We start from the raw sequence: 21,502 nt of genomic DNA on the forward strand, positions 1-21,502 counted from the left end.
ACTAGAAAGGAAGGGATTCCCGACACATCCAGCTTTTGTTTTGGTCAGAAGTTCACTCGGAGAGTTGTAGATGCTGGTTCTGGCCCAGGTAGTTGGATGTCTTGGTGATACCTTGCCTTTGATTGTGAGCTATGTTTTAAGACAGCTAAGCGAAGCACATGTCCAAGGTGTGGAGAAAAAAATAAAAAGATCTTACTCCCTAACACATGCAACATCCACTTTTCTCGCCACTAAAACAACCCCCCACCCACCGCAACACACACCTACGCACTGACATACAAGTAATCAATATGATTGACGGTTATGTTGGGATTATGATTATTGATTAATTAATATATATCAGTCATTTTCTACCACTTATTCCATAGTGGGTCATGGGGGAGCTGGTGCCTATCTCCAGCAGTCTATGGGCGAGTTGGTAGCACTGTTGCCTTGCAGCAAGAAGGTCCTGGGTTCGATTCCGGGCCTGGGGTCTTTCTGCATGGAGTTTGCATGTTCTCCCCGTGCATGCGTGGGTTCTCACCGGGTACTCTGGCTTCCTCCCACAGTCCAAAGACATGCATGTTAGGTTAATTGGTCACTCTAAATTGACCTTAGGTGTATGAATGAGTGTGTGCTTGGTTGTTTGTGTGTTGCCCTGCGATGGACTGGCGATCTGTCCAAGGTGTACCCTGCCTCTTGCCCATAGACTGCTGGAGATAGGCACCAGCTCCCCCGCGACCCACTATGGAATAAGCGGTAGAAAATGACTGACTGACTGACTAATATATATCAAGAATTATAATTAAAAATCAATAATTTGAGAAAATTAATTTCTTAACCAAAAATCCTCATTTATGAATTGAAACTGAAACTCTTTGAGTGAGTGGCAGGACACACCCTGGACAGGTTGCCAGTGCATTAGGACAACACGTAGACACACAGTACAAGCAACCATGTGCACACACACTCATACCTAAGAGCAATCTAGAAAGACCAACAATAATAGTAATTATTACAATTTATTCAGTGGTGCAAGATTGTGCACTCATGTCTAAATAAGCAGCTCTATAGGAAAATATCTAGAATCTTAGGAACAACAATATTTGCGAAATGCAGAACGAACAGCAGTGAGATAAAATACTGAGGACAATCATTCAAAGTTTATATCTTCTTGCACCACAGATAAAAAAGGAACTGATGGATATTATCTTCTTGTGCATTGATGTCAAGCGAAAATTTACATGTCAGAGGTTTACACCACATCTGTTCATGTGAGGTTTTCCATGCCCACAATGTTTCTCTCTGTCTCTCTCAGTCTGCCTTTCACCATGACAAGGTTTTCCCACCATAACCACTTTTTGCAGCTAGCTGAGCTGCAGGCTGTGTAGGTAGTAAGAAGGACATGCACCTTTTTATTTTTTAAACAAAAAAAAACCCAAAAAAACATTTTATTGCACACTTACTTGTTCTCGGTCCTGGAATTGGGCGTAAAAATCTCATTTTACCTCCCTGAAACTGTTTTGTAATTTCAATCCTGTAGAGACTCACAATAAGAAACACAAAATGTGATTAGAGAAGTTACATAATGGATGTTTATTTGTTTGGCGCTCAGACCCCAGAGGAAGACATGAATGCTGATAATGCATGAACTGATGAACATCTTAGGATTAGAATTAGAATTGTCTTCCCCCGGATCTGGTACTGGTGGAGGAGAGGAGGCCTGATGGTAATGGAAGTGAGAATCCGACGGAGGCGATAGGGTGGAGGAGGGTCGAAGCTCGACTGACAGCTGAGAGATCCATGGATGGGAGACTTTAAATGTGGAGCCTTGAAGGATCATTGGCTGAGGATTATTGCAGACTTGAAGCTGATTGGTTGGCGTGGAGACGCACGGAGAAGCCATTGGGTGAAGCTGGAGGAGGGGTGAGTCTCCCAGATTGAATTTTTGTCTTTACTCCATTTGTAAAGTGATTTTAAAATTAAAATTTTGGCTTATAAATGTTCAGATTTATCTGTTTTTTAGTTTTTCTTGCATGTGTTGCAGTGATCAACTCTCAACAATTTCTAATTACTTTCAACTTTACAGGATTAGACACGAAAATCTATCTTAAAATGTAGGTTATGCTATTGCGTACACATTTGCGTTGTGCAGTTTGCTTTCGGTGTGTGTACTTGCAGGAAAATGAAAGATAAAATACACTCTAATTCCATCAGACAGTTCCTTTCATTTAACGGCTATTGTTGAGAGCTCTGAAAAATGGTTGTTTCCATGGTGACACCTACTCGCGAGACGACACAGACCATCGTTTTTGTTTGATTCAGGGATGAATCTGCAGGATGTGTTGAGGACTCAGTGAAGAGGTCATCTGCACATGATTGCGAGGAGAGGAGGTTTTGATTGTGTTGACTTCTGCCTTTAGATGGGCGGGCTAAGAAACTCATCTGAGCTCTGCGTTCAATACACACAGTTTAGCACTCTTTTCTGTAATTTTTATTCATGCCTGATTTTCTGTTTCACAGCCCTAATTAAAGAACATTCAGCACAACAGGCTTTCACCTTGGGATTCATATTACCAGACCAACTGGTATGGCTGGAGTCATGTAAACCCAGAAGAAAGGCTTGTTGAGTTTTTTCTCACTGACTGTGATAAGGTATTGTCTTGTAAGACATGAATAACTGCATATCTCAGTTGCAATTAACCACCTAAATGCCAGTGGCCCTGTGGGAACATTTTTTAAATGTCATGTTGTGCGGTTTGTGGTAGGACTGATGTGCAGACAAGGATCCACGAGCCAGCAGAATGAAGGTAGGTAGAGTTTTAATTATCCTTATTCACATGACAAGGTAGGCAACCAGGAGTATGACATGCTCCAACCAGACCTGAGTACAGAATTCCAGACATCAGGGTATGGTACAGTTATACAACCAGACATGACTGAACGACATGGAAGACAACACAAGGAACCAGCTGGGAACAATGGAAACTAAAGAGCTTAAATACAAATGAGAGTACAGGGAGAACCAATCAAGAACAAGACCAGATAATTAGGGGAAACTCAGGACAGGTGTGTAACAGACTGCAGGAAGACAGAGGGAATTACACCAATTAACATTATAACACAGAACAGAAGGTAAACACAGACTAAACCGAGTTTGAAATAAACAAAACACAAACTAATACACAGACAGATCCTGACATTAAATACTTCCAGCTAGCACCTCTGTTAGACTGCACACATGCTGCTTTTTCACATATATTTACAGGTGCATTTTAATACATCGGAAAATCACAAAAATAGTAAATTATTTTAGCGCTTAAACTGAAAAAGCGAAATTTTTATATCAGATTGATTTATTACACAATAAGTAATATATTTCAATCAATTTTCCCTGGAAACTGATATGCTAAATAGGACCAAACAAAAAAGAGGAATTTTAATTTAGAAATGTTGGCCTATACTTAAAGTATGTCCATGGATAGACACCTAATACCTGCACTTACATGTTTTTAAACTTTGACCTTGTCTTCGTTTCTGACCTGCTTTTTTTTTTATCAAGACCACAGCACATTCCTCTTTTTAACTGCAACATAGTGTTAAACTCCAGGCTGAAGTGAAAGATAATCAATGGTGTTTTTTATATTGAAAACTTGCAAATTGCCACCAGTGTTCGTTCGTGCTGAGAATGAGAAGACTAGAGGGGTGGGAAAACAAGAGGGGGAAACATTTTCCAGTGCATACTTTATGCATCAGATTTAATGGAGAAGTGACATGTAGTTGAGGATATGCATACAGCTGAAAATTTTAGACTCATCAGTGCACCCATTTAGTATGGAGCCATGCAATAGGTAAGCTTGTTAATAAGGTCCCACAGGTAGATTTGAAACTTTTGACCACCTGTTTAAGTTCAAATGCAATGTTTAATGATTTACCTACTAAGTATATTTGTCTCCTGCTCCTGTTGCTTCTGTTTTTGTGAACTGACGTTTTACTTAAAGCTTGGCTATGATCTAAGCACAAAATACAAAATAATTGCCATTTCTCTTTCAGTCTTAAGATTTTGACCAGGAGTCTATATTAATCTGTGTAATTAATATGTATGATATATAAGTTTCACCTTTTGAATTGAATTAATGAAATACATCTACAATTTGGTAATATTAATATATTTAATATTAATTTATTAAGTTGTATCTGTATTTGCACAGATTCAAATAAACACACTGAAATGAAAAAAAAAATTGCTGCTTTCATGGTGCCAAAAAAATGCTGATTTCATGCTGCCAAAAAAAGATCTTGTGTCTATCAATTTGTGGACATGGCCCAATTGTGTTGTTTTTAGGAGAGGTGCTCCCTGTCACCAGCTCCTTTCGTTGTATCCTTGGTCAATCATGCATGCAGGCAGCTTGAATGAACAGAACTGTTCAGTTGGTTTAACTCTAAAACTAACTCTAAAACTGCAGCAATGTGATTGACTTGAGCTATGATTCATTTGACATTTTAATTTTCTGTTCCCTTATGCAACTCCTTGTTAGGCTTTTTTTTCATTAAAGTTTAAATACTCGTCAGTTATTGTTGTAGCTGCACAAAAGAAAACAAAAACTCTTATTAGAAGCATTCAGTATAAGTTCATATCCCTCATCAGTTTGTGAGCCTGTGTGTTTCCGATAAACCCAAACATCAATCTAACCATTAGGTTACATAATTAGCAATGCTGGGCATCTACTTATCAGAGGAAGACTATGCCATTAGTCCTTTGTTGAAAAATTACAGATTTGCACATTAATCTAAATGCAAACTTGATGGGTTTCCTCTGTGCACCTATTACAGTCTTTGCCTCCACCTTTATAATAAGGATTTGCAAATGACAGTGTCACCTCAACATATTTACATTCTACCAGTTTTTTTTTAAAGGTTTTTACATTACAAATGTATTTTAACTGATTTCAGTATAGGTTTCTTTGAAAACAAAATACACAAAAGATCCCAAAATGACAGTGAAAACATGCTTTTAGAAATTTTTGTGAGTTTGTAAAAATCTAAACATTAAAAATTAATAGGTACAAATTTATTTACGCCTCTAGCTATGATACTTCAAATTAAAGCCAAATTACCTCTGATTTTCACTGTTCATCTTTGAGACACTTCTACAGCGAATCCACTTGTGGTAAATTTAGTTGACTGAATAGGATTTCCACACTTACCTGTAAAAGGTAAACAGCAAGAGGTAGATATCAGAGTGGATAGAAATAAATTAATTCTAAGGATTTGTTTGCAGACCCACATGTCTGAATGGTGTCAAAACACAAATCTAGGGAAAAATGTTCTGAACACTGTGGTCTCTGCTATTTGGCAATAATGGAAGTCTTAAACCCCGGGAACTTGTTCAGAGAGGTGACCAAGAACCTAATGGTCGCTAAGTGTGAGGTGCACCGTTCTCTTGGGTAGACAGAAGAAACATCCAGAAGGTCAAAAAATGCCAGGGCCAATAAGTTCGTTATGGTAGGCCTAACAGAAGCCACTCATGACAAAAAGGCACAGGGAAGTCTTTTTGAAATTAGCCCTGATTTGTCAGGAAAGGAGGAACCAAATTTTCTGGTCTAATGAAGCCAAAATATAACTTTTAGGTCTGAACTCCAAACATCATGTCTGGATGAAAACAGGCATTGCAAATCACCTGATTACCCGACATCCCAACATTAACACGTGGTGGTGACAGCATCTTGCTGTGCAGATTTTTCTGGGGCAGGAAATGGGAAATTAGGCCGTGCATAGGTTAAAGCACAATCAGTCAAATCTAGAGAGATTGTACAAGACAAACTGCTCCAGAATGCTTTGGTACTCGAACTGGTAAGTCATCTTCCCATGTGACAATGACCAGGCACAGACAGGAGTGTTAGATACAAATAATTATTTGCTAAATGAGGACAGGAAACCTACAAAAACACATGTAGAACAGGACGAAGAACAGGACTTAGTCACAGGCAGAACATCAGAGAGGAAAACTGGAGGAACAGGCATGAATACGGGAAAATAAACGGGATCATGTGAATAAAAGAGCTTATGACAGATGATACAGGTGAAGAAAATAACATTGGATGCAGGTGTGTGGCAATCGGGATTTGTGTAGCAGCTGAGACAGAGTGAAAGCAACTAATATGACAGGAACTAACTAAAGAATACAGACAAATTAATAGAAAATGGCAGTGATAAAGAACATAACAGAGGGATAGAGGGGATGGATGGGGATAGATGACAACAAACACAAATAAAGACCCAAACCTAACACCCAAGCATCATAACAGAATAGGCTTAAAGCCAGTTGTACCTAGATTGTAGAGCCATACCAAAGAAATGTGCTTAAGCAAACTGTTAACCCACGTGTGTGAATACAGGTCCTTCTCAAAATATTAGCATATTGTGATAAAGTTCATTATTTTCCATAATGTCATGATGAAAATTTAACATTCATATATTTTAGATTCATTGCACACTAACTGAAATATTTCAGGTCTTTTATTGTCTTAATACGGATGATTGTGGCATACAGCTCATGAAAACCCAAAATTCCTATCTCACAAAATTAGCATATTTCATCCGACCAATAAAAGAAAATTGTTTTTAATACAAAAAACGTCAACCTTCAAATAATCATGTACAGTTATGCACTCAATACTTGGTCGGGAATCCTTTGGCAGAAATGACTGCTTCAATGCGGCGTGGCATGGAGGCAATCAGCCTGTGGCACTGCTGAGGTCTTATGGAGGCCCAGGATGCTTCGATAGCGGCCTTTAGCTCATCCAGAGTGTTGGGTCTTGAGTCTCTCAACGTTCTCTTCACAATATCCCACAGATTCTCTATGGGGTTCAGGTCAGGAGAGTTGGCAGGCCAATTGAGCACAGTGATACCATGGTCAGTAAACCATTTACCAGTGGTTTTGGCACTGTGAGCAGGTGCCAGGTCGTGCTGAAAAATTAAATCTTCATCTCCATAAAGCTTTTCAGCAGATGGAAGCATGAAGTGCTCCAAAATCTCCTGATAGCTAGCTGCATTGACCCTGCCCTTGATAAAACACAGTGGACCAACACCAGCAGCTGACACGGCACCCCAGACCATCACTGACTGTGTGTACTTGACACTGGACTTCTGGCATTTTGGCATTTCCTTCTCCCCAGTCTTCCTCCAGACTCTGGCACCTTGATTTCCGAATGACATGCAGAATTTGCTTTCATCCGAAAAAAGTACTTTGGACCACTGAGCAACAGTCCAGTGCTGCTTCTCTGTAGCCCAGGTCAGGCGCTTCTGCTGCTGTTTCTGGTTCAAAAGTGGCTTGACCTGGGGAATGCGGCACCTGTAGCCCATTTCCTGCACACGCCTGTGCACGGTGGCTCTGGATGTTTCTACTCCAAACTCAGTCCACTGCTTCCGCAGGTCCCCCAAGGTCTGGAATCGGCCCTTCTCCACAATCTTCCTCAGGGTCCGGTCACCTCTTCTCGTTGTGCAGCGTTTTCTGCCACACTTTTTCCTTCCCACAGACTTCCCACTGAGGTGCCTTGATACAGCACTCTGGGAACAGCCTATTCGTTCAGAAATGTCTTTCTGTGTCTTACCCTCTTGCTTGAGGGTGTCAATAGTGGCCTTCTGGACAGCAGTCAGGTCAGCAGTCTTACCCATGATTGGGGTTTTGATTGATGAACCAGGCTGGGAGTTTTAAAGGCCTCAGGAATCTTTTGCAGGTGTTTAGAGTTAACTCGTTGATTCAGATGATTAGGTTCATAGCTCGTTTAGAGACCCTTTTAATGATATGCTAATTTTGTGAGATAGGAATTTTGGGTTTTCATGAGCTGTATGCCAAAATCATCCGTATTAAGACAATAAAAGACCTGAAATATTTCAGTTAGTGTGCAATGAATCTAAAATATATGAATGTTAAATTTTCATCATGACATTATGGAAAATAATGAACTTTATCACAATATGCTAATATTTTGAGAAGGACCTGTATACAAGATTAACATCCTATGGGCAATTATAAAATAGACAGCTTTTTGGAATGATATGTTACTTTATTATGCGGTTCTGTTTGAAGATTTTTCAGAAAAAAACAGAAAATTATCTAAGAATAAGTCTGTAAAGTAACAAAATGGAGTGTGATCAGGTTCTGGTTGTACTGATCGTTCCCCTGGTTACTTCCCCTAATTAGCAATTAGAAATGTTTTAATTCATATGAGAAGAAAAAGCAAGTTATAATGTCTGGTCTGTTAGGCCCAGCCATGGATGGAGAACAGCCACTGAACTACACAAACAAAAGAGACTGGTAAAACCCTGAATCCCAGAATGCACAGTATTAACCTACTTTCAGGACAGTTCCACGAAGGAGGAGTCACAGCTCGAATTCCTATGACATCATAGTAGAAATCTCTGCTTCCCTGTTCAACTTCACCCAACTAACATTGAATCTCCTCTTTCATCTTTTGTTCTACAATACTGTCACATTGGGCTGGTATTCACAGGACAATTCCTGACAGACCAAGGTTGTTTGGCTAATGATTGCTAATCAGGTAGTGCCCTGATTTGTTAGTCTGACTAAAAATGTTATATTTTAACTTTAATAATAATTTTGTTAATAATTGTTATTTATTAATTATAATTATTAAAGTGTTTGAGCCTTAACCTTAACAATCTAAGCAATAGCAACACTATGTTGATGAGATTAGCGTACAAGATAAAAAAGTATGGACCGGTAGAGTTATAACTAGCCCCAGACAGACTATTGTAAGCATGGGGGAAATGTTCTCTATCCTCTGTTCACATTTAGATTGCTCAGTCATCACAGACTCTGTATCCCTCCCACACTAATTCTCTTTTGTTTATGCCTCTGACACCTACAGACAAACAGTAATTTGATTAGGCTCCAGAGTGCCTGGTGGACCAGCTGGACCAGATTTGGCTGGAGCCTTGGTGTAATCAGCACAGAGATTGAGATGAGATTGAAACAAGCAGAACAAAGCCACAACAGCAGTCAAGATACAACATAACAAGGTGGTAAAATGGTTGGGGGAAAACTCAAACTTTTTATTATGTGCTTTACTGAGTTGTGCTGCACAATTCTTTTGAGTTTTTATGTTTTGTTTTGAAAGAGCTAGGAAAAGTTTGCCTGAGTGAATAATAGCTTCTTTCTCTAAGACATTGAACCCTGAACTCTTTGCAGCCTCTCTCCATCATTCAGTATCTTCTTCAAGTTCTGCTCCCACTTTAAGACTGAGAAATACAATTTTAAAGAAGTCTGGGAAAAGGAAATGCAAAAAAGTATTCTTTTCCAATTTTTTGTTGATAAGATGCCACAGAACATAGTTTGGCATGGTCCTACTGAAATCTAATGACACTAATCAACACCTTTCTATTATGGCAATAGTCTATACATGACCTAAAAACCAACTAATCTAGCATTAAATACCTTTAAATGTACATGTCATGCAAGATGCAATACCTGCAAAAAAATGACAGATGAAAAGCTGAATTAAGCTTTACCTCTCTCAATAATTTTTCTGTTTTCATTAATAGCCAATATAAATTTTTTGTAGACTTCTATACTCTTATCCCTTATTGGAGGATGGGTGTAGGCACAATTTCCAAGCTTTTTACACTAAATGGTGGCCATGCTCATATAAAATAAAAACAAAACAAAGGCAGAATTTAGATGGGTTTTGTAGGAAGTTGTCTTCTGGGGCCCAATACACAGTTGGCTACTCATTACACCTCATCCCACAAGGTTTTGGGGCATGCACCAAATTGTTTTTATCAAGGTCACTCAGTCAGTCATTTTCTATACTGCTTCTTCCATAGTGGGTCACAAGTAAGCTGTTGCCAATCTCCAGCAGTCTATGGGCAGGAGGTGGGTACACCCTGGACAGGTCTCCAGTCCATCGCAGGTCAACACAAAAACAACCAAGCACACACTCATTCACACACCTAAGGGCAATGTAGAGAGACCAATTAACCTAACAGGCATGTCTTTGGACTGTGGGAGGAAGCTAGCGCACTCTTGATTTTTGGCAGTAAATTTCCCGCATAGGAAAGAACCCACGCATGCATGGGGAGAACATGCAAACTCCATGCAGAAAGACCCCCTACCAGGAGTCAAACCCAGAACCTTCTTGCATAGTGCTACCAACTTAGGAGTATCAAGGGTGTAAAGATTAATCTTTGTGTCAGCAGTGTATAAAAATTATTTTTGCAATTTGGGGAACCATAGTGGCAGTGGTAGCAACATATGCAGGATTGTTATGGGTAAGTGCATCTGATACATAGAGCATGCATGGAGATGTGCAGAAGAGTAACTTAAAGGTGTGAACAATAGCAGAGAGAAGCCTGTTTGGAATGTTTAGAAACATAAGGTGTATGATTGCCTTCACACAAAATGAAGTTTTCCCAATTTTCCATGATTTATCCATGTTGTAAGAGGTTGTGTGTGTCATGGAGAGGACAGCGGAGTTAAAGACAACAGAGAGACCAATTAACCTAACTTTTTTATTGACTTCAACTAGTCATTTTCTCAACTGGATCTTTTCATAGCTTGCTATATCTGACCAGAGAAGATTCTTATCCTTGCAGATGGTTTCTCACATTCTTTAGTGTAAGAAAATTAGACATTTGAATTTAGTAGCCTGGTTTGAGTGAATGTCCATGCGCATTAGAGGTCACTGTATTTTTCTGTGAAACTTGGAAGTAATTCATGATTGGTTGCAGGCTGTTGAAAACCTGACTGCTCAACTCAACAAGTTGCCTGTTTTGGTCTGTCTTACTAAAAATTTGCATCACCGAGACCCAGAAAACCCAAGCTGCCTGCATGTTTACAATCAGACCTATGATGTTCTGCTTCTGAGAAACGGTTGAGACCAGGTGTTTTGAAGACCGAACTGAAGGTTCCTTCTTTCTGTGAGAGCTAGATTAGAATATGAACAAACCTGGAGAGCTTTCCCCTGAGGGTGTTTGAGCTCTGAATGACCATTTGAGTTTAATCAGGTAAAAAATAAGGTTTTGAAAGTTCATTTATTATTCCAGCGAACTGTCCTTCAGTTTGTGGTGATATAATTGGTCTTGCTGTTTCTTGTTTGCATATCTTTATATTTGTTTGTTTTGATTTGATTTATTTAGAATCCATGGATACTTTTGAAAATATTTTAGGTTGAGCGATAATAGATTAACCTTTTGGTTCAGTTATTAGCTACCAGTGTATCTTTAACTGACATATTATCTCTGATTGATAAATAAATCACACTCATGAGAAATACTGAAATCCCTTTGCATTTTAATTTGAATATGAATTCACTTATATTTAGTTTTTGTGTTTCACTGTTGTGAAAGTTACTTATTCTGATTTATTTTTTGTTTATTATGAGAAACACATTTGTGATAAGAGTCTGTCTTAATAAACTGTCACTTCAGCCTTCACTTTATTTGAACTAAATGTCATCACTAATTCTAGAAGGAGAATCTATAGAAGTATTCCTGTCACACTTTCCCCGTTTCTCCATGACATTTTTTCCATTACGTGGTACAAAATACAGTTGTGCAGCTTGGTGTTTTCCATTGTAAATAGTAATGCATAACTGAAACCAAATTATTCCTGAGAATTTATAAGAAATTACTAATATGAAGACAAATCTCCTGTAACCAATACAAACCAAAGGTAATACTAGTCAACAAGTTATTGTCTCAGATTTTTTCAGGTCTTTTTACATTGCAGATTTTCAGCTGTTCATGAATTTGAAACAAAAATGATTTATGCAAGAATTAAAAAAGAAATACATAGTGCAATAATGTTATGCAATAATATTATGCAACAGCTGCTTTGGGAACACTGAAAGACTGAGCTAATGCAAAACAAGGGCAACATTGAGCCTTTGGAGTCACTGCTGATTTTCTGCTCCATGATGATATTGGCAATTATGAGTTAACCAGGTTAAATGGTCTTGTCTCCACACTCTTGTGCTAATCAGTGATGGGAGTATGCATATACACACATTTTGTACAGTAACTGAGGTGCAGTTCAGTATGTGTGTTTCATGGTTAAATGTTACCATTACCTCATATTTAAATCTGGTACAATGTTTGAATATTCTGATAAAGGAGATAAAGGAAAGTAATGTAATGTTTGTTTCATTTTCTGACTTTTACAGCAAAGATGTTCAAAATGTCTAACATTTTCTGCCACTCTGGAGATTAGTTATCTTTTTGTAACCAATGTCAGGTTTGTTTGAATAACCATGGACTGTTTTATCCTACGCTCACTATTTTACCAGGGCATTTAACAGTCATTCAGGGACAAATCTATTGCAGAAGGAAAAATACCTCTGATAACAATGCTAATCTCCACAGGTTAATGAAGCAGATAACACCAGGCGAGATTATATAATATTGACTTTCTACTCAAAGAAATGTCTTTGCAATGGCATAAACACTGATGCAATTTGGCACTAAACATATAAAGGTCATGATAAATAATGTAAAATATCTCTACAATAATGATTTCATTAAAGTCCAGCCAGTGTGTGCTTTTAGAGGCACGCATGCATTTTGATTGAAAAACTAAATTTGTATGCATGCAGTGAAAACAATGTTGTAGCCTATAGTAATGTGACTGAACAGAAAAAAATGGTATGTGGGCGCTTTTCGCCTAATACTGTATGTCACTGCACAAACAATCAATTAAAGACTATAAAGAGTAATATTTAGCTTCATCTAATTTATAAATTTTATTATATGTGAAATTTGTTTTGTTCCTGTTCTTTAATGCATTTTACAACAAAATGTAGGCTTTTCCTCCTTCAAAAGGTTGGCTAATAGCATTGGTCTAGTAAGACTAGTTCACTTTAGGCCCTGCCATCAGAGGAACAAATGGGGGCAACTCTTACCCACAATTTCCTGTACACCACCTATGCTTAACCAATCACAACCTCCATATGCCATTGGATTTTCCTTAACCACAGGGAGCTGACAAAACCACTATTGTTTAAACACTGATGGTGGTTTCAAAGGCTGCTTTTCTGAGTCCCACTGCCAGAGACAGGAGGAGGTTGAATATACATTTGCAACATCTGTGACATTAAAAGTCCAATTGATTGGGTTGAAGATAATTCACTGGACCCAAATGCAGCTTCAAAGCAAAATCATCTGAACATAAATAAGTTAGGAGAACAGATTCCAGCATAATGATAAGACATAAAAATCATCTACCAAATGCTCTTTAAAGCAAGGTGACCAGAACCAAAACACCCAACTTAAAAAAAAAAAGTAGAATACTTTCTAGATCTCATAACACAAACCATAATTTTTAATTACAGTAGGACACTTTATTTGTCATGCAATAATCCATACAGAACTTAATTCCAGAAAACAAATAGTGCGCTGCAACTTTTTTTTGTACAAATGTGAATTTGAACAATTGAAAGCTGTATTTTTACTTGAGGGTCTTGAACTGAGCATGACGCAAGATGGTGATATTAAACTATATTTATGAATGAACAGTAGCTTTAAATTGTAAGACTTCAGAGAAACTTTAGCTACTTCATAAAGAAAAGAGCTGCTGGTGTTCACTAGTGTCTTCAATCTGTTACTGCTTTTTTGTTTATACGTTAGAAATGCCGAAATCAGACTACTAATATTTTTCATTTACTCAAGTTAAGGTTTTATCTGTTGAGGTTGTGCTTAAATAAAATTAGAAAACACCTTGCAGTACGGTTTAGGGGACCGTGATTATACTTGTAGTCTTAAAGTACTTTTATTTTGGTTTTTTACAGCAATAAAAGTGAAAGAAAACTGAATGCTCTCTACGAATTTCTTAATAATTTAATATTAATTTTTAAAAGGGCTTTTCTTGAGACAACCCCAATGCTAAACATAATTTACAGAACTAACGAACATTGTTACTGCAGTAATGGCGTGCAGGCTCATGCCCTGTATTTTATAAATTTTTTCTTATCTGCCTGTTTTAGCTTATTCTAAATATATACCACTTGATAAAAAAAGAGGCACTAACAATCCATCGTGCAGCAGCTGTACTCATCTTCTCCACCTATCACAGTTTCACGATCTATTCTACCTCAACTCTATTCCTGCAGCTGACTGAAACCCCTTCTGACAGCATTTCCAATCCAGATTTTCCACTTTAAATGATCTAAAGTTACAATTGCAGGAGTTAAAATAAGTTTTCAGAAAAATCCCAAAACCGTACTATGGTCTGTGTAATTGATTTGATGAGGACTACCATTGATTAATGACATCATTTAGCTGAAAAAACAAAACAAAAAACTGTTACCTGCTCTGAAAAGTTAGTCAGCTTACCTTACCCAGGAGGAACTCATTATTGATTGTCAATGCCATTGAAGGTGCTCTTATTGTTTTACAACGGCGTATGAAGTGGCTAGTCATTCAAGGTAATTTGCTGTTATTGATTTGTGATGTTTAAAATCTGTCACCGGTTCTCATCTTCTCTCTTTCTCCAGGGGTTTGATTTTATAACCTTGATTGTGATCTCTTGTAATTTCAAGTTTGTAGCTTTTAGCAACTCTGTGAACTGATTGGTGTTGTTCAAGGTCTAAAACAGCCTCCATTTTATTGATTTCTGTTAAGCAGTTTTATAGGCAACAACTTTCTGTTTCTTTATCAGTGTTCGCTGCAATATTATAAAAAATGAGATTTGAAATTCCTCAGAGCAGCGCATGTATAAAAGTATGAGCAAATGGTTATGCCTTTAATTTTTTAGTTAGATGTTTCATGTAAATGTTTTTGTCTTCTTTATTTACCTATGTAATAATTGAGATTTGAGTTATGGCAAAAGTACACATTATATCAGATTAATTTATTTAAAACCTGTATTTACAAAAACAAAACAAAGTTGTCCATAATAATCCCACCTTTCCCGTTAACTTTGGGGGCCTAATGAAAAATGTGTGATCTGTGTGTACAGTTTTTTCCCGATTGTTAATTATGAACAATATAAATAAGATTAAGTAAAATCAAAGCTTTAACTGATCACAATTCATCTCTTAAATTTTGAATTTGGTAAAGCTCTTTCTGCTGTTCAACAGACTAAAACTGTAAGATTATTTTGAAGCACATCTTTTACAGGATTTAAGATTGCTCATGACACTGTCTTGACATTCAAAAGATTGGCTTTTTATCAAAGGAAAATCAACCTAATTGTCACTTTACTGTACCGATTTTATACCCTTGTAGTGCATTCAAGTTAACTGTCTTTGTGGTTAAGTATTTTTATCAATTATGGAGATGACCGGCCGTAAAAATGCTCAATTCTCATACAATTTAAGTATATTGTTTTTTTAATTTATCTGAGGCCCATTTATTTTCTCTTGGTTTTTTCCCCTTTTTTGGCCATTTGACTTTTATAAAATATGACAGATCTGGACCCGAATTAAACAAAAATAATTCTAAGCAACCTCCTACAAGTAATTTTTATTCATTGGAATCATACAACCATATTTCCTTGCAATTGACTAGTGTCTAGAAAACAGAAAGTTACAATGCAGGAATAAAATGCCCCCTGGTAGAAAAAAATCAAAACATGTTCTAGAAGTTAGCTTAATTTCAAATGACCAATACCATAAAGGGATGAGATGGCATGTGTTGTAGCAATGTGACATAGCCACTGAACTAGCGTAGCATGCTCTGTGTACTTGAAGGAGAAAATTAAGAATCTCTGGTGGATTACTGTCTCTGTGCTAGATAAATGGGCTTAATTTTGCACAGTGCTAAGCCTGCATGGCTCTAACTCCCAAACAACAGCCAAACAGAACAAGCCTACAAACACTAATAACTGCATTTATAAGAATGTCTAAGCAGTACAGAAGGGTAGCAGAACTTCTCTATCCTCTCGCAGTCACAATCGAAAAGCAACATGAATAATGCAAAGCTACAGGTCCTTCTCAAAAAATTAGCATATTGTGATAAAGTTCATTATTTTCTATAATGTAATGATGAAAATGTAATATTCATATATTTTAGATTCATTGCACACTAACTGAAATATTTCAGGTCTTTTATTGTCTTAATACAGATGATTTTGGCATACGGCTCATGAAAACCCAAAATTCCTATCTCACAAAATTAGCATATTTCATCCGACCAATAAAAGAAAAGTGTTTTTAATACAAAAAACATCAACCTTCAAATAATCATGTACAGTTATGCACTCAATACTTGGTCAGGAATCCTTTTGCAGAAATGACTGCTTCAATGCGGCGTGGCATGGAGGCAATCAGCCTGTGGCACTGCTGAGGTCTTATGGAGGCCCAGGATGCTTCGATAGCGGCCTTTAGCTCATCCAGAGTGTTGGGTCTTGAGTCTCTCAACGTTCTCTTCACAATATCCCACAGATTCTCTATGGGGTTCAGGTCAGGAGAGTTGGCAGGCCAATTGAGCACAGTGATACCATGGTCAGTAAACCATTTACCAGTGGTTTTGGCACTGTGAGCAGGTGCCAGGTCGTGCTGAAAAATTAAATCTTCATCTCCATAAAGCTTTTCAGCAGATGGAAGCATGAAGTGCTCCAAAACCTCCTGATAGCTAGCTGCATTGACCCTGCCCTTGATAAATCACAGTGGACCAACACCAGCAGCTGACACGGCACCCCAGACCATCACTGACTGTGGGTACTTGACACTGGACTTCTGGCATTTTGGCATTTCCTTCTCCCCAGTCTTCCTCCAGACTCTGGAACCTTGATTTCCGAATGACATGCAGAATTTGCTTTCATCCGAAAAAAGTACTTTGGACCACTAAGCAACAGTCCAGTGCTGCTTCTCTGTAGCCCAGGTCAGGTGCTTTTGCCGCTGTTTCTGGTTCAAAAGTGGCTTGACCTGGGGAATGCGGCACCTGTAGCCCATTTCCTGCACACGCCTGTGCACGGTGGCTCTGGATGTTTCTACTCCAGACTCAGTCCACTGCTTCCGCAGGTCCCCCAAGGTCTGGAATCGGCCCTTCTCCACAATCTTCCTCAGGGTCCGGTCACCTCTTCTCGTTGTGCAGCGTTTTCTGCCACACTTTTTCCTTCCCACAGACTTCCCACTGAGGTGCCTTGATACAGCACTCTGGGAACAGCCTATTCGTTCAGAAATGTCTTTCTGTGTCTTACCCTCTTGCTTGAGGGTGTCAATAGTGGCCTTCTGGACAGCAGTCAGGTCGGCAGTCTTACCCATGATTGGGGTTTTGAGTGATGAACCAGGCTGGGAGTTTTAAAGGCCTCAGGAATCTTTTGCAGGTGTTTAGAGTTAACTCGTTGATTCAGATGATTAGGTTCATAGCTCGTTTAGAGACCCTTTTAATGATATGCTCATTTTGTGAGATAGGAATTTTGGGTTTTCATGAGCTGTATGCCAAAATCATCCGTATTAAGACAATAAAAGACCTGAAATATTTCAGGTAGTGTGCAATGAATCTAAAATATATGAATGTTAAATTTTCATCATTACATTATGGAAAATAATGAACTTTATCACAATATGCTAAGTTTTTGAGAAGGACCTGTATAAATTGATTTATTGCTTATATTATTGCCAGCTGTCGTGTATAGATCAAGAACAGATAATAAAATCATTTGAAACAGGAAATTAACTTTTCTGTGTCAGACCTAAGTGGCCCCAGGTTTTCGATAAAAGGAGACCTTTGAAAGAGCTTGGGGAGAAAATGATGGAGAATAATTTATCTTCACACAAAACCTCTGGTTGAACCCAATGTGCTCATTTTTTTAGGAGGTGCAGTTCAATTATGCCAATAACCTGAAAAATACAGAATTATATTGATGAACAAAAGACCATAAAACAAATTGAAATTTCCTAATTAAATCACTGATTTGACCAGACTGGAAACTGAGGCAACCAGATGTAGTTAAAATGACAGGAATAAGTTCTGATAATTATGTGGCAAAGTATGTTAAAAGAAAGGTTTCTCCATTGAAGTGTACAAAAAGTAATTAGACTTTATTATAAGAGCTCAGGCAGAGGTTTCTTATTGTTCCTCTGAATTAAAAAAAAAAAAATAATTACACTGTGGTTCTCTTTTACTGAAACTGTTGTCCTGGTGTCAGATGTCCAGGATTATGAGTTGTAAACAGAAGAGAAATGTCTCATGCATAAAGAAGCCAAGTGTATGGAATTAAATACGTTCATCAGACAATATAATATAGACTTCTCACTTAATCTCAGACAACTTTTCTGGATCCACTTTGTACTGCTCAAAGTAATGATGGAGCTGGAGCCTGTGGGTCAATAGGTGAGAGATGGGGACATGATTCAGAGACAGCCAAAGAACCTTAAATAAGAACTTCATTGAAGTAAAAAAGGACAAACAGTTACAACATCACAGTTTTAATAAGACAGTAGAAGCATTTAAAACATAAAATGTGACTTGCAGATTCTTTGATTAAAGACTTTAGACATTTCATAACCAACCTATTCTAGTTTCAGATGTCTACATATGCCATTAGGTGAAAACAATACATTATACATCGTGATATACATTGAATCCAGGTACAGCTCTAATAAGGTAAATACAAACATGAATGTAATTTTATACAAAACAAAGACAAACGCTGCACGGTGGTGCAGTTGGTAGCACTGTTGCCTTGCAGCAAGAAGGTCCTGGGTTTGATTCCCGGCCGGGGGGCTTTCTGCATGGAGTTTGCATGTTCTCCCCGTGCATGCGTGGGTTCTCACCGGGTACTCCGGCTTCCTCCCACAGTCCAAAGACATGTCTGTTAGGTTAATTGTTCACTCTAAATTGCCCTTAGGTGTACGATTGAGTGTGTGCATGGATGTTTGTATGTTGCCCTGCGACGGACTGGCAACCTGTCCAGGGTGTACCCTGCTTCTCGCCCATAGACTGCTTGAGATGGGCACCAGCTTCCCTGCGACCCACTATGGAATTAGCGGTCGAAAATGACTGACTGACTGATGAAATACAAACCCAATAGGACATATAATCAGTACTTATTGAAGATTAAATATTACTGAAAATACTGTTCCACTTATTGCTAATTTGTTTTACCCAAACTGCCATTTTGTATAGATTTATGTCTTTAAAGATTACTGTGCATTCGATGACGCCTTTTTAAAAGCCCATGCTGTTAGCGAATTATGCATCTGTTTTATGTAAAGCAAGTAATGCACCTGTAAAGCAGCTAGCCTTATGGGAGGGGGTAAAGTAAGATGCATTATTTCATGATTAAACACTTTTGTTGCTTATCTTATGAGATAGTGGACAGCTTTTGTCAGTGCTGCATTTTTTTAGATCCAGCTATCAGAAAGACACAAAGAAAACATTTGGGAGACAAATGTTCCTCAACAGAAGGCTGGTAACATTTATTTGGTGCTGTTCGTAAGACAGAGCGGTCTGCTCTTCTTTAGCACATTAATTGTGGAAGTAATGCATCTAACACTTTTCAGTCAATGTCTTTGATCAATATGTGATGGCAAAATCAAAATAAGATGTTTTATGTCTCTATGACTGCTAATGGTAACAGTAAGTCAGCAAAAGAGGAGCCATCTATGGGAACTGATAACACATCTGCCGACAGTTTTTACTGTATGAACAAAAGTAATAAAAGTAATTGCAAGGAAACTGCAAAATTAGAATTATGGTGATCAGACACTATGTTGGTTGTTCCTTTTGTGGTTGGAGTTTAAAAAACAGGATCAAGGACAAAGGTTCAATACCAGTAGTCTGCCTGAAGTCCTATTTGTGATGGTTGTGGCTGTGGAGTTGTATTGTTTTTAAACTAAAATGTGGGCAGACAAAATCCATCCATCCATTTTTGGTCTGCAGGAGAAAGCTGGAGTACCTGAGTAGAACCCATGCTTACACGGGGAGAAGAAGCAAACTCGATGCAGATAGGCTACGTTCACACTGCAATGCTTAATGCTTAAATCCAATTTTTTCAAAAATCTGATTTGTTTTCTGTGGCTGTTCACATTACTTTGAAAATGTTGTGGCTCCAAACTGACCTGCATGCGCATAAGAACAATACGAGCGTCGTCAAGTGCAGGACAACAGTAAACACGAAGAAATAGGTGTTATGATTTAAGTACACAACAGAAGCCATTTATTGTCAGCGGGTGCTGTGTGGGAAACATATGAATAAAAGGAGAGTGAAACTCTTTATTGTTCCGTTTTAGGAAGATCTGACTATCAATTCAGCACAACAAACTGTTTGGATGCGGAGACACATCCAGCAATGGTGGGGCAGGGATGTTAACAACTTTATGAGAGACTGACTTTATTCAGAACTTTATCATGTCTAGAGCAACTTTTAATCATATGTGTCAGCACCTCTCCTCTCAACTCCACAGAAAGAAGACAATCCAGTGTGTGGGACTGCAGCAGGGGCAGATCATCACATGCTCAGTAACCTCCATAGCATTTTAAAGTCCTCTGTTTCAATGGTTGTATATGAATTTTACAATACAAACTACGTCCCACATTCAGACGGTTCCTACGAGCCTTTCAATTAGGCTTGAATAAAGTTTTATCTCTGTTTATTAACAAGCTTTAACGTCACGCTGTCTCCCCACTGTACAGAACTATTCTAGCCCCCCGTTTGTTTTGCTAACTGCTACCGTTTCCTGCTGGGCGGCGCAGAGTTGTGACAAATGCGACGGAAAGTGATGTCAATGTCACATCTAATTCACCTTGGTCGTTCCCACTGGAGTCACATTCCAAAAGATCAGATATGAGTCGGATTCAGGACCACATAAGAATTTGACTCAAATGTGTCTTGAAAAAGTCAGATATGGGGCAGATATGAGCGTTCATATTTGTTCTAAAAGGTCTGACCTGGTCACTTGACCACCCAAAAAATCAGATTTGGGCCACACTTGCCTGCAGTGTGAAAGGGGCCATAGACAGCAGGGGCCTCCCGGTCCCTGTCCCTAAATACAATTGCAAAGTAGTATAAATAGCCAAAAATCACCCATCACATGTTCAAATAACCATGGCAATGGTGCTGTGACAGTCAAAGAACCAGTTTCTTTGGCAAAATAACGCTACAAGAGACTGTGTACACACAGTGAGGAATGTTTGATTAATTATAATTATTTTGATAGTATAAAGGAATCATGAGTTGAGGAGGCAATCGTGCCACTGCATTTGCACATCACACATAGGTTGCACATTATTGAATAAAATTTATATTCATAAAAGCATTTTCACTCAGAGCTGTTACCCTTGTAGCAGTATGAGTGCAGTCCATAGCTCTGATTACATTCAGAAATCGTCTCCTCACTGCAAATGAGAGCCAGTGTTTAGGAGAACGTTATATATCAGAAAAACATACAGATGAAGCCATCCCATATGGCTGGCATGGCATGGCTCAGGGATGACTGTTAAATACCTGACCTGTCAGTCTGCTCCATCTGAAAAACTCCAGTTAAAAGGAATACTGAGTAGTGAGTACTTGAACTGGTACCGGTGATACAAGGTTCCTCAGGTTTGATGCTCCATGATT

The 21,502-nt window shown here is 38.3% G+C and overlaps 1 long non-coding RNA gene across 1 annotated transcript; it reads left to right on the forward strand.

Moving 5' to 3' along the window:
* The first annotated feature begins 2,331 nt into the window (after window positions 1–2,331).
* LOC124867514 lies at window positions 2,332–20,431 on the forward strand. The gene is made up of 5 exons (XR_007038082.1): window positions 2,332–2,634; window positions 2,748–2,789; window positions 8,874–9,024; window positions 20,175–20,236; window positions 20,349–20,431. It is a non-coding gene; the product is annotated as an uncharacterized LOC124867514 (long non-coding RNA).
* Window positions 20,432–21,502: the final 1,071 nt, after the last annotated feature.

This window comes from Girardinichthys multiradiatus, chromosome 4 (genome assembly GCF_021462225.1).
Source record: "Girardinichthys multiradiatus isolate DD_20200921_A chromosome 4, DD_fGirMul_XY1, whole genome shotgun sequence".
In the NCBI taxonomy this organism is placed as follows: domain Eukaryota; kingdom Metazoa; phylum Chordata; class Actinopteri; order Cyprinodontiformes; family Goodeidae; genus Girardinichthys; species Girardinichthys multiradiatus.